We start from the raw sequence: 19412 nt of genomic DNA, 5'->3' as shown, positions 1-19412 counted from the left end.
CTCACCAACCACACATTCTGCATCTTCCTCTCGCACACCACCTCCTCACCATGCCCTCTTTCTGTAGGTGTCCCCCAAGGCTCCGTCTTAGGACCCCTCCTGTTCTCCATCTACACCCTCGGCTTTGTCCAACTTATAGAATCCCATGGTTTTCAATACCATTGCTATGCTGATGACACGCAAGTATACCTCACTGGACCAGACATTACATCTCTGTTGTCCAGAGTTACAGAGTATCTGGCAGCCATAGCCTCCTTTCTCTCCTCCCACTTTCTCAAACTTTACATAGAGACAACAGAGTTCTTCATCTTCATTTCACCTCGCACAGCCTCTGAACCTGACCCATCTATCAAAGTTAATGGAACCACACTTACCCCAGGCACACAGGTCGGTTAGAAAAACAAAACAGGTCGGTTGCCTTGGACTCTGACCTATAGTTCAAGTCACACATCCAAACTCTCAACACCTCTCGCCACCTCCAGCTCAAGAACATCCACCAAATATGCTCCTTCCTCACCTCTGAAACTACAAAGATGTTACTCCATGCCCACATAATCTCCCACTAAGATTACTGTAACATACTTCTCCATAGCCTTCCCGCAAATACTCTCATCCCCTTTTCAGTCCACCTTAAACTGTGCTGCTCACTTCATACACCTCTCCCCTTCTACCAATCCCTTCACTGGCTACCCATTGCCCAGCGAATAGAGTTCAAAATACTAATGCAAACATACAAAGCCATCCACACCCTGTTCCCTCCATATATCTCTGACCTAATCTCCTGCTACCTGCCCACACTCAAGTCTCTCCACTCACCTTCTGTCTCTAGCCCTCTACCTTCATATACTGCAAGCCCTTGAGGGCAGGGCCCTCTATCCCACTGTATCAGTTGGTCACTCTTAGTATTGTACTTGTTTGTGTATATTGTATATCATATGTAAATCCTCTAATGTAAAGCATGGAAATAATGGTTATATTAATGCTATATATATAAATTAAATAAATAATAATAACTACATGGATGCAGTGATAGCAGTTACACCTGGACTTGGTCATACAATATGTATCACTGGAATTCTAAAAACTGAACATGGTCTACAATTGAAATCAAAACAAAAACAATGGGACATAAAATTTCTGTTTCAAACAGAGAGAATTTTATTTTAGAAACATTTTAAAATTCCCAACCTATCCAAAAACAGCATTGGTCTCAGAAATATGCTGCTTCTAGCTAGGCATGGTATATTAAAGGAAACCATTTCCATGGAGAGCATCATTTTACCTAATTGTTTTGTTACAATTGCTTACTAATGTGGGGCCAGCACACATCATTATGTTGATTTGGCAAGGCTAAATTACTAATAACCTTAATCAGTGGGCTACCAGTGGCCGCAAGCTGTGCACTTGTGTTTAGAGACATTGCATGATTGTGCTGAGAACTCTGGCAGAATTTGTAATCATTTATATCTGTGAGAAGTCACATTGCCTACACTGCCACCATACGTAAGTATCTCAATTGTTCCAAACGGTTGGCAAAAAATAAGCCATTTATTTAAAAATGAATGTTTATCCTCATATAAAACATATAAAAAGTATCCTGACTTGACAATATAGATTTATTTTGCTTTCTTGTTTTGTATAGTAATATACATCATTGAAGTATTTCAAAGAAAGCATTTATTTTAAAAAATGTTCTCTGCTTACTACATACAAAGATTTATCTACAGATACACACATTGGGTGAAATTTATTAAGACTGGCATATTGTATGCCAGTCTTAGAACAACTGAAGAAGGGACCTAGAGATTTTTGAAGGGGCTGCAAATTTTTCATAAACCTGTCTGACCTCCAGACTGGCTTAGAAAACTGGTGTGGTTATAATAAATGTGTCGACTAATCTCCATCCCACACCTCCGATGTTTGCAGAATGAAATTGGTGGATTGGTGCTTGAGGTGCATGTTTAGCACGAGAAAGGGCCTTGCACCAAACCTGTAGCTCAATATCATTCCTCTATGCCAGTTTGAACGATGAATTTGACCCTTTCTGTATGTACAAATACACAAATATACATAGAACCTCATTTCTTTTTGTTTGGTTATAGCTTACCATTCAGAAATGTTTATAAATATAATATACTAGAGGGAGGACCTGGCTTCACATGGGTATATTACAATTTATGTTTGTGTACTGGCCCCATAAGAATTGTCCAATTTTGCACTGGTGTATTTTGTATGTGGTTTGTGTGTATGTCCATAAGCGTCATGTGATTATGTGTATCTCATTTTGGATGTCAGTGAAAAACCTGTGATTAGTTGTTATGGATACCTGGAGTAAAGCTGTATCTAATCCTTCCCCGTGTAGTACTGTGTTTAGATGCAAGTGCCTAATCCTTGTTGGTGTGGTACTTTGTGCAGATGCACATATCTAATCCTCCCCATGTGATATTGTGTGAAGAGGCGCGTATCTAATCCTCCAGTAAGTGAAACTGTGTGCAGACGCGCATATCTAATGACTCTGGCGTGTGGTACTGTGTGCAGATGCGCATATCTAATCCTCCCCCATGTGGAACTGTGTGCTGAGACGCGTATCTAATTCTCTGGCATGTGGTACTGTATGCAGAGGCCTGTATCTAATCCTCCCCTGTGTGGTACTGTATTCAGATGCACGTATCTAATCCTCCCCTGTGTGGTATTGTGTGAAGAGGCGTGTATCTAATCCTACGGCGTGTGGAACTGTGTGTAGACGCGCGTGTCCAATCCCCCGGCATGTGGTACTGTGTGTAGACGCGCATATCTAATCCTCCCCCGTGTGGTACTGTGTGCAGACGCGCATATCTAATCCTCCCCCGTGTGATACTGTGTGCTGAGACGCGTATCTAATTCTCTGGCTTGTGGTACTGTGTGCAGAGGCATGTATCTAATCCTCAAAAGTGTGATACTGTGTGCACACACGTATCTAATCCTCCCCTGTGTGGTACTGTGTGAAGAGGCGCGTATCTAATCCTACTGCATGTGGTACTGTTTGCAGACGCGCGTATCTAATCCTCTGGAGTGTGGAACTGTGTGTAGACGTGTGTATCTAATCCTACAGCATGTGGTACTCTGTGAAGACGTGTGTATCTAATCCTATGGCGTGTACAACTGTGTGCAGACGCACGTATCTAATCCTCTGGAGTGTGGAACTGTGTGTAGACGCGCGTATCTAATTCTATGGCATGTGGTACTGTGTGTAGACGCTCGTATCTAATCCTCCCCCATGTGGTACTGTGTGTAGATGCGCGTATCTAATCCTACGGCATGTGGTACTGTGTGCAGACGCGTGTATCTAATCCTATGGTGTGTACAACTGTGTGAAGACACGTGTATCTAATCCTCCCCTGTGTGGTATTGTGTGAAGAGGTGCGTATCTAATCCTTCGGCGTGTGGAACTGTGTGTAGACACACGTATCTAATCCTACTGCATGTGGTACTGTGTGAAGACGCGTGTATCTAATCCTATGGCGTGTACAACTGTGTGAAGACACGTGTATCTAATCCTCCCCTGTGTGGTATTGTGTGAAGAGGTGCGTATCTAATCCTACAGTGTGTGGAACTGTGTGTAGACGCATGTATCCAATCCCCCAGCATGTGGTACTGTGTGCAGACGCGCGTATATAATCCTATGGCATGTGGTACTGTGTGTAGACGCGCGTATCTAATCCTCCCCCATGTGGTACTGTGTGCTGAGACGCGTATCTAATTCTCTGGCTTGTGGTACTGTGTGCAGAGGCATGTATCTAATCCTCCAAAGTGTGGTACTGTGTGCACACACACATATCTAATCCTCCCCTGTGTGGTATTGTGTGAAGAGGTGCGTATCTAATCCTTCGGCGTGTGGAACTGTGTGTAGACGCGCGTATCTAATCCTACTGCATGTGGTACTGTGTGAAGACGCGTGTATCTAATCCTATGGCGTGTACAACTGTGTGAAGACACGTGTATCTAATCCTCCCCTGTGTGGTATTGTGTGAAGAGGTGCGTATCTAATCCTACAGTGTGTGGAACTGTGTGTAGACACATGTATCCAATCCCCCAGCATGTGGTACTGTGTGCAGACCCGCGTATATAATCATATGGCATGTGGTACTGTGTGTAGACGCGCGTATCTAATCCTCCCCCATGTGGTACTGTGTGCTGAGACACGTATCTAATTCTCTGGCTTGTGGTACTGTGTGCAGAGGCATGTATCTAATCCTCCAAAGTGTGGTACTGTGTGCACACACACGTATCTAATCTTCCCCTGTGTGGTATTGTGTGAAGAGGTGCGTATCTAATCCTTCGGCGTGTGAAACTGTGTGTAGACGCACGTATCTAATCCTACTGCATGTGGTACTGTGTGAAGACGCGTGTATCTAATCCTATGGCGTGTACAATTGTGTGCAGACGCGCGTATCTAATCCTCTGGAGTGTGGAACTGTGTGTAGACGCCTGTATCTAATCCTTCAGTGTGTGGAACTGTGTGCAGAAGCGCGTATTTAATTCTCTGCTTTGTGGGACTGTGTGCAGACCCGTGTATCTAATCCTCTGGTGTGTGATACTGTGTGCTGATCTGTGTATCTAATCCTCTGATGCGTGTATCTCAGTTTGGATATCAGTGTTGTATTGTGCATGTGGAGTGACTGTGTGTATTGCAGTTGGAATATGAGTCAAAGTCTTGCAGGTTTGTATTGGCTAAGGGGGGGGGGCACTGTGTTTGAAATGCTGTATCTCAGCAACGGTACGTCCGAGCTAGTTGGAGTCTCGTCTTAAACCTTCCCGGATATCTGAAGTATCTCTGTACCAAATTTGGTGAAGATTGGTCCAGTCGTTTGGTTCGCATTAGAGCACAGACAGACAGACGGACAGACAGACAAGAATTCATTTTTATAAGATAGAGATATTGACAGCATGCTGATGTTAAGGGGATTCTAGGAATGTGCAAGAGAAGTTCCATACTCCAGAGGATTAGATACGCGCATCTGCACAAATTTGTACACGCCATAGGATTAGATACACGCGTCTACATACAGTTCCACACTCCAGAGGATTAGATACGCGCGTCTGCACACAGTTGTACACGCCATAGGATTAGATACACACGTCTGCACACAGTACCACATGCAGTAGGATTAGATACGCGCGTCTACACATAGTTGAACACGCCGAAGGATTAGATATGCGCCTCTTCACACAATACCACACAGGGGAGGATTAGATACGTGTGTGTGCACACAGTACCACACTTTGAAGGATTAGATGCATGCCTCTGCACACAGTACCAGAAGCCAGAGAATTAGATATGTGTCTCAGCACACAGTATCACACGGGGGAGGATTAGATTCGCGCATCTGCACACAGTATCTCACGCCAGGGATTAGATACACCTGTCTGCACACAGTACCACACGCCAGAGGATTAGATACACACGTCTACACACAGTACCACATGCCATAGGATTAGATACGCGCTTCTGCACACAGTACCACATGCCGGGGGATTGGATACACGCATCTACATACAGTACCACTTGCCGTAGGATTAGATACGCGCATCTACACACAGTTCCAAACTCCAGAGGATTAGATACGCGCATCTGCACACATTTGTACACGCCATAGGATTAGATACACACGTCTGCACAGAGTACCACATGCCGTAGGATTAGATACACGCGTCTACATACAGTTCCACACTCCAGAGGATTAGATACGCGCATCTGCACACAGTTGTGCACGCCATAGGATTAGATACACGCGTCTGCACACAGTACCACATGCTGTAGGATTAGATATGCGCGTCTACACACAGTTCCACACGCCGAAGGATTAGATACGCGCCTCTTCACACAATACCACACAGGGGAGGATTAGATACATGCATCTGAACACAGTACCACACTTTGGAGGATTAGATATATGCATCTCAGCACACAGTACCACATGCCAGATAATTAGATATGCGTCTCAGCACACAGTACCACACGGGGGAGGATTAGATACGCGCATCTGCACACAGTATCTCACGCCAGGGATTAGATACACCTGTCTGCACACAGTACCACACGCCAGAGGATTAGATACACGCGTCAGCACATAGTACCACATACCGTAAGATTAGATATGCACGTCTGCACACAGTTTCATTTACCGGAGGATTAGATACGTGCCTCTTCACACAATGCCACACGGGGGAGGATTAGATACACACATCTGCACACAGTACCACACCAACAAGGATTAGATACTTGCGTCTAAACACAGTACTGCACGGGGAAGGGTTAGATACAGCTTTACTCCAGGTATCCATAACAACTGATCACAGGTTTTTCACTGATATCCAAAATGAGATACACATAATCACATGACGCTTATGGACATACACACAAACCACATACAAAATACATCAGTGCAAAACTGGACAATTCTTATGGGGCCACTACACAAACATAACATGTAATATACCTGTGCGAAGCCGGGTCCTCCCTCTAGTGTCATATAAATATGTATGGAGTCACTGGTGTTGGTCTCTACTCATCAGCTACTTCTTAATTTTTAGAATAGCTTACTTTTTCACTTGATGGGCTACTTGTGCCATCATACAAATGTGTCCTATCTTAACAGATCTCTAGTTTGGTTAAGAATTCCAATTTGCCTTGAAGCAAATGCAACACAATATCACAACATCCTAACAAACACCTTGAAAGGTTGCAATTCACCTTTCTTCACTCTGTGGTCATAGAAAAAGATAGTTAGCCTATCACTTTGTAATAACTTGTCTAAACTATGTTACATTTTGAACAGCTGTTTAGACCACGCTCACGGCTCTATTGCAGACTCCACCCTAATGTTTGTCTGAAAATTAACAGAGAAAAAAAGTCATACATGGAACTTTTTCCTCCGGCAGTTTCAGTTTTAAAATTATGGGCCCCATTATAATTTGTTAGACTGTTACAGCTATTTAAGCGGTTCATATATTTATTGTTCTGGTCCATGGACAGACCAGTATAATGGAGAATTGATGCTAGTGTCAACCTAGCATAACGTTTGGTACACATATGTCCATCTTCAGGTTTTGATGGGCCTTTGAGTTTAAGGGGGCCTCCTGTGAGTCATGGTAAGACATACAGTATATTGCCTCCCTTACTGGTCTCCAAACAGTGTATTGTCCCCTTTACTGACCCCCCATAGTATGATGCTTCTTTTACCGGTCCCAACACAGTATATTATCCCCTTTACTGGCTCCCACACATAATATTGCCCTATTGTTTTGGCCCATACACAATATATTGCCCCATTTTTTTGGCTCCCACACAGTCATATGTTAGTCTTGGATTTGACTCATAGTTTCTGCTTCTGGGCTAAGAGGCCCGGGCAAGTGAGGAAAAATAACAAACACTTGGCTCATCTCTTCTGGGCTCTATATCGCAATACAGCAATACTTGGCAACATTTTCAGGCCTCTGTCTGATATCATGCACAAAGGGGTCACCCCTGAGATCTGCGAGTGCAGCTTTCCAACCATCAGAACGTCATAGCATCATGATGTGACCGCTAAGGCCCAATTATAGGTCTTAGTGGGGACCCCGGGGCAAGTGATGCCAGACACAGGGTAGAAGAGGCTTGAAGAGGACACCATAAAACCTCTGGACACACAAACGAGGTGATTATAACTTTTTGTTGTTTTCACTCACCTCCCCTAGTACTGCACAAGTTTGGCCGCTATCTATTCCATTATTCCAACAGGTAATGGCCAATGTTTTACTCACTGATCTCTCATATGGCCAAGGAAAAGAACTCTGCAGGGACCTCTGGAGGAAAAAGCATAGGCTAGACTGGTGAGTAAAAAAAAAAAAAGGCCCATTCCTTGTTGGAATATTTCAATTGGTAGTGATTCACTGGTTTTAAAAAAATGTTATAAACATACCATAGTGTCGACTTTGTCTCATGACAGGTACGACCTTCAGACCTTATTTACATGACAGTGCCATTTTTTATGGCTCAAATATCCAAGTAAAATGGCTTGGCCCACAGAAGTTCACTGAAGAGATTTATTCAAATGCCAGTTATTTATTGCCATGCCATTTTTCAAACAGTGTATTTACACGGCACTATGTCGTTTTGATGGCCATAGGTAGAGCATGTCAATATTTCTGATGGCCATTGAAAACAGTCCGACAAAAAAGGCAATATGAATAAACACATTTAAATCAATATGTGAAAACTATTGTGTTTCACTGTTGTGTGAATAAGGTCTTAGCCCCCAAAAAAATCCCACATATTTGTAAGTTTTATCATTTCATGCTTTTAAACTGGGCATTAGTTGTAATGATTCTTCAATACAACTACAGATATACATACTCACTGACAGCTGAGTAACAAAGCAAAGGTACTACAAGTCCCAGGGCAGAAGAAATACAAAGTGGACTTACATACAAACTTTAGTAAATTAACATGATTAAATTTCACTGCTTTCGCTTATCTGTGGTCATTCACATACCAGCTGTCTAGGTCAGTTACAGAAGCACTATATATCACTTGGAGAAGACAGCAGCTACAGAGGGGTCAGAGGGGAAACTTTACAATACAGGGGGGCTGTAGATAGATGATAGCAAGTTTATTAAATGAAAAGATTGACTATAAAAATGTTTATAAAACTAACATTTTAAGATCTCAGCTGAGCAGTAGGCCCTTTGAGTCTGATATGTCAAGTCTTGACATTAGCCCTGGATACACATATTGGGACATGCCCAGCCATGAGGTCAGGTGAGAGAAGACATATCTTTAACTTACAGTAACTTCTTATACTATATGAATGAAGAGGGAAATTTTATAATTACAAACAAGTCTTCTGCATCATGATAAGTAGCTGTAAAGAGCATTTCTATATATACGTATAGAAGAAATCCATAAAAAGATTGTATTCACCATTGTAAGGCGTCTTTTCTATCAGGAAATGAAGATGCCTTTCTTGGTAAGACCTATCAGCTGTAAGATAGAGAATGCATATTTAATTGTACATTAATACATTACATAATTAGTAAAGTATATGATTACATAATTACTTTGCAGTCCCACATATAAGTAATTTTCATGCTACTGTCACACAATAAAATTAAATTGTTAATTAAAAACAAAAAGATGAGCAATGTAGTGAATAAACGGTGTCTGTACAGAGTCACATGCATTAGACAGTCAACTGACAACCAGTTTTGGGGCCATTAACAATGATCTGTGTGAAAGCTTAAATAAAGAAAGGGATGATAACTTTATTAATGTTCTTCTATGCAACATGGCTTATTAATGTGTCTAAGGGAGCGTTCACACTACCGTCTGTGTCCAACAGGTAGTGTCCGCTCCTAGTGTCCGCTCAAAATCTGGCACGGACATTAGGAGCGGACACTAGCTGTGTCCATGAGACCTGTCATTTATTTAAATGGGCATCGGGTGCGTTCTTTTACACTCTGTGCCCGTCCTTCACTGTCCGCAAGTAAAGATGTCCGACTTTTCAAGCGGACAGAAAAACCCAACATGTAGCGTTTTTCTATCTGCTTGAAAAGTGGGACATCTTTACTTGCGGACAGTGAAGGAAGGGCACGGAGTGCAAAAGAACGCACCCGATGCCCATTTAAATAAATGACAGGTGTCACGGACACAGCTAGTGTCCGCTCCAGATTTTGAGCGGACACTACCTGTCGGACACAGACAGTAGTGTGAATGCCCCATAAGGGAGGATCACATAAAGATTTTATTTTTCTTCCTTTTATGTAGCTTGTGAGCCCCACATAGGGCTCACAATGTACATTTTTTCCCCTATCAGTAGGCCTTTTTTTGGAATATGGGATGGAAATCTATGCGAACATGGGGAGAACATACATGGCTTTTTGCCCTTGGCGGGATTTGAACACCAGGACTCAGCACTGCAAACTACAGTGCTAACCACTGAGCCACCATGTAGCCCTGATCACATAAAGATTTCTGCATGAGCTTATATCTGTAATAACTGACCAAAGTTAATTCCCAATACAGCTGCTAGAGGAAAGAAAGACAGTCAGCCCTAAACCTAGGCCCACCCTGTGTCCCTACCTATTTGCAGCAACTTTCCTAATGACAGGGACAACAGGACAACAAACTCTACTCTAGATAAGTGGTACGCAGAACAGGACAACACAATACAGAAGAGGAGTCAGCAAGTCAAGGGTCAAACCAGAGAGACAAAACAGTACCAAATCACAATGCTGAAGAGTACTAAAAAAAGCTAAAAAGCAAAGGTTAGAAAATATAAGAGCAAGGAAAATGCTTAGCAAGGCCAGAGACACAATAGCCAACAACTATATGTGGGCTGATGGCCAGTTCAAGGAAGTCCAGAACCGACCCCAAACTTAATTGGTACATAAGCTGTCAATCACAAGTACACAATAGTTAACCCTAACAGTGCCAACACAGAATGAGAAGAGATCGGGAGTAGGTGATTATGGGAGGACATGCCTCCTGTGCCATACAATGAGGCCAGAGAATGGTGCAGGAGTTTGAATGGGTGAAGACATAACAATTTCTTTGACAGTTACTCACCCCCTCCCTCTATTGGGCTACAGGTTTTCCTGAATTATTTTTAAAGATTTTTGTTAACTGTTAATGTAACAAAAAAGTTTTATTTAGTTTGTGATTTACTTCTAGTAAGTGTGATGGCCATTTGGGAAAACGTAACTTATCGCTATGTTGAACTAGTTAAAAGGGTTTGTCCAACAATAACAACTTATTTCCCATTTACGATATTGTCTGATCACTATGGGTCATATGGCACTTGCTGAATAGAGCTTTGCTGTCCTCAACTATCCCATAGACTTTGAAATGAGAGATATTACACTTAAGCAACCATTGCTCTATTCAAATGATGGTCATGGGATCCCCTTTCCTATGATCAGAGTGGGTTCAAACTGCGAGACCACCAGCAATCACTTATCAGATAAGTTATCTTGCAATAACCTATCCAATGGAGAACTCTCAAAGCAAATATGTAATGTAGTAATATTTATTGTGAATACAATACATGTATCTCTGTACTGTATATGCAAACCTACTAAAGCTTTAACACTATGAAGAAACATTCTTCTGATAGAAATCACTTTTTCTGCCTTGCCATACACTTCATACTGTGAGTAAAGAAATCTAGCCAAGATACCGGGTGCAAAGAGAAATCTATAGAGAAAATGTGTGTATACAGTACTGTGCAAACGTTTTCGCCAGGTAAGTACTGTAAAGTAAGAATTCTTCAAAAATAGTATTAATAGTTTATTTTTGTTGATTACCAAATAAGTGAACAAAAGAGAAATATAAATCATATCAATTTTTTTTTTTTTGCATTCAAAACAGCATAAAGTCTTCTAGGTATACGTGTGCATAGTTTCTGAGGGAACTTGGCAGTGCAGTTGTTACAAACATCTTGGAGATCTAACCAAAGATCTTCAGTAGATGTAGGCTTGCTCAGTGGCGTAACTAAATCTTTTGTCCGGGGCCCCCTACTTCATCCCTATAGCAAAATCTTGATAGTGATGGTTATAGGTGATAAGGAGATTAATCCCCCTTAGTGTGGTTAGGGTAATGTGTGGGTCTCCTTCCTTTATGGGCAGGTGAAAGCTGCAATCCCAATACTGATGCCAGTGATTATGGGTCCCCTAAGGGTCCTGGGCCCCAGTGTGACTGCACCCTCTACACCTCCTCAAGTTAAGCCCCTGTGAATGCTCAAATCCTTCTGTTTCATCATGTAATCCAAGACAGAGCAGGGCTCTGTGAGGACCATATCATCACTTCCAAGGACTCCTCCTCCAAAAAGTGTTCACACCAAATACTGATTTGATTTAGAATTTTATTTTGTTCGTTCACTTTACTTTTTTAATTGACAATAATGAACTATTGACACTTCTGAAAGTATTTTTACTATGAAGCATTTTTGCCACAGCTACCTGAAACATTTGCATAGTACTTATACATTTATAGTATTGCACAACTAATACATCAAGAAGTTACATCCTAAAAAATGGACATAAAAGTACATCATCCGGTTATCAAGAAGATATATTTGATATTTTTAATATAAAAAGTCAAATTTAAAGCTCATTTTACAATGTTGTTCAAAAATATTCTGTGATACCAAGTTTAGTATTCCTTAAAAAGAAGAAAGTTAACAAAAATATTAGGAATTCACTTATTTTTGCCCTTGTAAAATGAAACGTGTTCACAATGTGTTGGGCACTAAAGGAAGCAGATGGCTTCATGTAATGTATTATTTGCATAATAAATACAATTAGAAATGTACTGCGTACAGAACCATTCAAGTTTTGGATATCAGCATGAACTATTAGTAAGTTCACTTGAAATGCTCTTGTAAAAGTGTCAGCTTCATTGTCACCTACAAATCAGCAACTACATACACGTGTAGCCATGATCAACATGACCTCTGGCAGCAATATTTTGTGTGGAGCAATACCTGCCTCCTCCGTTCCTTCCCACGCTCTCTGCTCTTATCAGTCCAAAAAAATTTGAGTACATTTGTACTCATTGTACTCATTGTACATTTCATCCCTCTCTACTTTTTTTTAGGGTTTGTTCGCATTTACGTTGCAGTATCCGTCACAATGTCCATCTGAAATCAATGGACAAAAAAATTCAGTAGGAGAACCAGAAGAAATTAGACCCCAGTTTCAGTAGGTACTTCTAGGACACCATTTATAATGACTTGTGCCCTGTGGACAGGGAATATGTGTCTTAAAGGCACAACCTCTATAAAATATGAATCTACAAGAATATGTCAACTATTTATAATCAATCTCAAGAAAAGAGGTTTTGTATAATCTATGTACTTCTTTAAGGAAGGCAAATAAAATAGTTATCCGAGAAGGGAAATATTTTATGACTCTTTGCTATTATAGCTGACTGCCTTTAGTATGGAAATGCACCAAAAGACATGGATAGGCCGGGTTCACACGGAGTTACGTGCCGCGAGATTTGGCACGTAGACGCCGCGTGACCCTTTGCGTGCCGTACACGCTCCCATTCATTTCAATGGGAGCGGGGAGCGTATGCGCCGCGCTAGTTTGCGGCCGTGAATAAATGCACGGCCGCAAACTAGCGCGGCGCATACGCTCCCCGCTCCCATTGAAATGAATGGGAGCGTGTACGGCACGCAAAGGGTCACGCGGCGTCTACGTGCCAAATCTCGCGGCACGTAACTCCGTGTGAACCCGGCCATAGCATGATCACTCCATGTTTTATTGATCAGCAAAACAATTGTCATTGTTTTTGTGACTCTACTTTTCTAAAACATGTAAATGTAACACAATGGATGTGCAGAATATGCGTCTATCTCAATCTGATCAGATATCTCCTTTGTCACTTCACTCAACTGTGTCTTTAACTTGCTTTGCACTCTGCTGTACACATATCTGCGTTGTCTAACAACTGACTGGTTCATGAAATTTTACAGTTTTAATATTTCCCAATTGGCATATATAGCTATTTTAGATTGTATTCTAAGATTGTGTAGGTATTTCTCACAACCACCGCCAACCTTCCCCTCCTCACCTTGGCTAAGCATGGTCCTAATAGAGAGAGCAGTGTTTTATCTCTCTTGAAAATAAAATAATTTAGGAATGTTGAAATCTTACATGTCTTACCATTCTTTTCCCCAGCATCTTCTATTTGAGTCAGGACAACCTCATACTCATTAGATGGGCCTGACAAAAGTCAACCTTTATATAAGTTGAATCATCATAATAAATGTAACAAAAATTCTCTGCCCATAAAGTAATCTACATTTTATGTTTGATATACTTTAAAATATGTTACAATTATTTAAACATAAAGTAGATAGATATGTCTGTGATCTATTACATTGCTTCCAGCATCTGCTGTGCTCTGCAAATGCAGTTGGAACCCCTATTGGTAAATAGACCAGTTAACCTGATTAGACTTATATCAAGGTCAGCTACATTCACTAATTCTGTTGTAACGTCATAAGCCATTATAAGGTTACAGCGTGCAATATTTCACAAAACAGCGCATTTCTTTTATAGAATACGGTGAAGCTAATGAACTATTCTAGACCTATATCATGTATTTCCCATTCCTAATATGGCACTTTTTAACTTGATTTGATAGCATGCTGCAGTGTGATAATGCCATTACAAGCTAAAGTATACTTAATATATGCTATATCTGAACCTATTGGTGTATCCGTAGGAGGGGTACTTGCTAAATGCAAAAAATTGATCAATGCCCTTTTTGGATCGGGTTTTTGCACAATAGAAAGTGATAGAAAGCAACATGCCAAGTGCTAGAATCCTCACTCCTTCCATAAGTGCAGCATTACCTTCCCACATTTTATGGTTTCACAGCAATATTCCCAGCCAGCCATTATGAAAGAAATTATATACTGTGCATCACTATGTTATTCAATTGAAAGAAACTCTATTATAGATTCCATCAGAGACAAGAGAGCCATTGTGCAGGAAAAATATTGTGGATCTTAAATTGTACCCAGTCTTTCAATAAACTAAAACAATTTGTGTATATGCTATGATTATATATATTGTTTATGTCAATTATATGACTGATATTCTGCATTTTAGCACTTTGCCTCTCAGTATGCAGAGTAGCATCCTTGGCCTCTGCCATACATAGCACACATAAAGTAGAGGAGAATCTGCTCCATAACTCTTTCTCACTGAGAAGCATTAGCAGAATCTTATAGGACATTATGGAGACGTATTTGTCTATATGGATGTAAACTTTTAGTGTGAGCTATAAAATTAACTTTTGAAGCCTTTTATCCATCTTGCATTCAGAATTCAGCAGACATTTCACAACAATAGTCAGTTTACGCTAGGTTCACACTAGCGCCCGGACTCCGTTTTCAGGTTTCCGTCTTCTGCATGCAGACCGGGTCCAGCCATGAGCGCCGGTGAGCGTTTCATGCTCTCCGCCACAAAACCGTTTTTTTTAAACCGGACACAGAGTACTGCATGTCTGACTCTGTGTCCGGCTTAAAAAAAAACGGTTTTGCGACGGAGAGTATAAAACGCTCACCAGCGCTCACGGCCGGACATCTTTCAAACCCATTCAAATGAATGAGTTTGAAAGGGTCCTGCAGCTTTCCATCTCTTGCTCTGTTTTGTGCAGGAAACGGAAACCTGTATGAACAGAGACCGGGCGCAGATGTGAACAAGCCCTTAGCTGGGAAAGCAGGGAAAGGACCAGATAAGTGGAGAAAGAGGCAAATTTCTCTGATGAGATATAACACAAACTTTCTCATGTTTACTTGTATATTGACAGAGAAGACCGAGGGTCTCAAGGTGCTCACTGGGGTATGGCATGATACAATCCAGAAATGAAATCGAAATCCTTTTATTGGAACAATAGTACAAAAAGGCCATCACGTGTTTTGGGCTTTTCCAAAACCTTTATCAAGTGCAATCAACTATACACATTGGACCACTGTATAGTTGATTGCACTTGATAAAGGGCTTGGAAAAGTCCAAAATGTGGCGTAATAGCTTTTTTGCACTATTGTTTCAATAAAAGGATTTTGTTTCATTTCTGGATTGTGTCGCGCCATATCCCAGTTAGCGCAGATCTCTGCCTTGAGACCCTTGGTCTTCCCTGTCCACTGTATCCTTCCCAGTCCACTGGTGTTGCAGAGTGATTCGCTGCTACTTTCACCTGAATTATTGATACCAAGCTGATGTAGGTGTTGTGACGATTTCACCACCCCATAAGGTGAGAGGCCAACTGGGTGTTTAAAGTTTGTTTACCTGCCATATATTGGTCTATGCATGTTTGTGTGTACATCTCATTTATTCCATGTTTTCTGAAAAGCTAATGACCGTTTATGTTTGAGTTAAGATATCACTCCCATACCCATCATAATGTTACAGAATATCCTAGTAATATTCTGCAGTATATGTGAATATCATATTCATTCAGTTTTGACAGAAATATAATTTAAATGATACCTTGAAAATAACAAAGCTATCTATCTGTCTATTACAGGCAACAACTTAGCCTTAAACTACATTTCTTCTCAAATTGCCTCTAAAAGTAAAGTCTGATAGCAACGGCAATGTACACTGTCACGAATAATCCTGCAATCGCAGCAGTGACTAATTTCTACCATTGCGATGCTAAGGTCTTGATATAACTATTCAGTCCTGAATATGACTGATAGTGGCTTTAAGTATAACTCACACAGCCAGAGATGAAAAATCTATGTACAAATTAATGATTGCTCAATCCCTTGATTTAGATCCAGTACATCATAATACTTTTCTACGAGAAGCTAAATGATATAGCTTGTCACTTAGAAAATAATTGCGAATGCTATCAAGTATTCCGCTAATGAAATGTAAATGCTGTTATTTTATTCTAATAAGTTGTTAGAAATGAGACGTTAAATGATGACTTGTGTGTTTATAGTTGGGAGCACTTGAAACGTACTTGATGATACTGCAAGGATGGTTTTTCCAAAATTTAATTTCAATGTGCCCAGGAAAAAGTAGGTCTTTTACTTTGCAGAGCTTATTCAAGTAACGTCATGGGATCTAATTTATCAAGCTGGGCTTAAGCCAAAACCAAGGATACAAAATCTGCACAGGCACGCATTCTCCTAATTAAATATTGTTCTTTTATAATATATAATATCATAAGGGCTCTCAGAGATTAGGTGCAGGCTCGCTATTTATTTTAATAGTTATAATAGCTTATTTTTTATTGCCATCAAGAATACGCAGTTCTGGTTTTACCTGAAAAGATAATAAAAGAGAATCAAAGTCGTTTCCTGAAACTAATATACATCATTTCGTTTTTGGGAATGGAGATAATGGAACAAAAGTGTAATAATTATTATCAGCTTGTTATGCGCTTCTCTGAGTTTTTCTGATATACGGTTTTAACAGTAGCTCATACTTATGCCATACTCTATGCATCCGTCCATGTGGGTGCTCAAGACAAGAACTTTTTTTGTCAGTGTTAACAAGGCCAAGAACATACACAGGAAGATAATGTCTTGCTGCTTGTAAGCTGCTATAGTAACTGTGGATGTATTGATGGGACTATAGTGGCTATACCTGTTTAAGGCCTGGTTCACATCTGTGTTTGGTATTTCATTTGGGGTGTACACCTGGGGACCCACTGAACAGAATACTGAACTCATTGAAAAGCAGTGAGCAATGAAAGCACAAAGACACCATTGACTATAATGGGGTCCGTGTGCTTTCCGCACAGTGTCCGCACGAGCCATGTAGACAGAAAATTACTTAAAGCACTATTTTTCTCTCCATATGACTCGTGCAGACACCATACAGAAAACACAAGGACCCCATTATAGTATATGGGGTCCATGTGCTTTCATTGCTCACCGCTTTTTAATGCGTTCGGTATTCCATTCGGTGGGGTCTAATGGAATACCTAACACAGATGTGAACCAGGCCTAAGAGACTCCCAAGGATTTGCTACTTAAATAAAGTTTTGTTATTGTTTTTCATTATGCTAAAAAAGACTTAATCTCCATGTAGTGAAATACAGCTAAAGAATGCAGCTCTAACACCATCTTTTTTGAAGGCAGCTCCCTATAGATCCATGTCTGATATCCCGTAAACTAGTAGCATGAGCTGGGAATAAAGACTGCCAGAGGACACAGAGGCTTTTACAAATTCCAACCCTTTTACTTTACCAGCATTGTACCTTGGTATTTAGCGAATGAAAAGCTCTAGGCAAATCAATTTCCCTTTACCTGTCCTCTATCACATAATTAGCAAAATGTTCTACTTTCTGTAATTTATTTTGTAAATGGAAAAAACAGGCACTTAGGTGGATCACAAATAGAAGCCCCTGTGCCCTAAAGCACAACGTGCCATTGTTTATTGATGTGGCAAAGGGGATATTGGATCAATAAATTAGAATATCATCAACAAGTTATGGACTGTTGCTCAGTAGAGATGAGAGAATAGTATTCGATCAAATACCTCGCTCCCATAGGAATGCGTGTAAGCGGCTAAACACCAAGGGTCTTAAGCGCATCGAATATTCACTGTGGTTAACCCCTTGGTGTTCGGCCGCTTACACACATTTCTATGGGAGTGAGGTACTCGATCGAATACTATTCGCTCATCTCTATTGCTCAGTAGTCAAAGGTGTTTTTAGATGAAAGTAAATTTTGCATTTCATTTGGAACTCAAGGTCCAGAGTCTGGAGGAAGAGTGGAGAAGCCGCTGTACACAATCCAAGCTGCTTGAGGGCTTGAGGTTTCCACAATCAGTGATGGTTTGGGGAGCCATCTGCTGGTGTACGTCCGCTGTGTTTTATCAAGACCAAAGTCAGCGCAGCCGTCTACCAGGAAACTCTAGAGCACTTCATGTTTCCCTCTGCCGACAAGCTTTTTGGAGATGGAAATTTCATTTTCCAACAGGACTTGGCACCTGTCCACACTGCCATAAGTACCAATACCAGATTTAATAACCACAGTATCACTGTGCTTGATTGGCCAGCAAACTATCATGACCTTAACTACATAGAGAATCTAAGGGGTATTGTCAAGAGGTAGGTGACCCCAGACCCAACAATGCAGATGAGCTGAAGGCTGCTATCATAGAACCTGAGCTTCCATAATACCTCTGCAGTGCCACAGACTGATCCCTCCATGTCACATTGATGCTGTCATTCATGGAAAAGGAGCCCCCACCAAGTAGTGAGGGCATTTACTGGACAGACATTTCATTTGGCCAATATTTCTGTGTTAAATGATTTTTTTTTTACAGTTGGTCTTATATAATATTCTAATTTTCTGAGACAATGACTTTTGGGTTTTCCTTGGCTGTAAGCCATAATCCTAAACATTAACAGAAGTAAACACTTGAATAAATTCACTCTGTTTGTAATGACTCAATATAATATATAGGGTTCACTTTTTCAATAGAATTACTAAAAAAATGACTTTTTGAATGATATTATAATTAGAGATGAGCGAATACTAAAATGTTCGAGGTTCGAAATTCGATTCGAACAGCCGCTCACTGTTTGAGTGTTCGAATGGGTTTCGAACCCCATTATAGTCTATGGGGAACATATACTCGTTAAGGGGGAAACCCAAATCCGTGTCTGGAGGGTCACCAAGTCCACTATGACACCCCAGGAAATGATGCCAACACCTCTGGAATGACACTGGGACAGCAGGGGAAGCATGTCTGGGGGCATAAAAGTCACTTTATTTCATGGAAATCCCTGTCAGTTTGCGATTTTCGCAAGCTAACTTTTCCCCATAGAAATGCATTGGCCAGTGCTGATTGGCCAGAGTACGGAACTCGACCAATCAGCGCTGGCTCTGCTGGAGGAGGCGGAGTCTAAGATC

This window comes from Leptodactylus fuscus, chromosome 3 (assembly GCF_031893055.1).
Source record: "Leptodactylus fuscus isolate aLepFus1 chromosome 3, aLepFus1.hap2, whole genome shotgun sequence".
Lineage (NCBI taxonomy): Eukaryota > Metazoa > Chordata > Amphibia > Anura > Leptodactylidae > Leptodactylus > Leptodactylus fuscus.
This window is presented reverse-complemented; position numbering follows the sequence as displayed.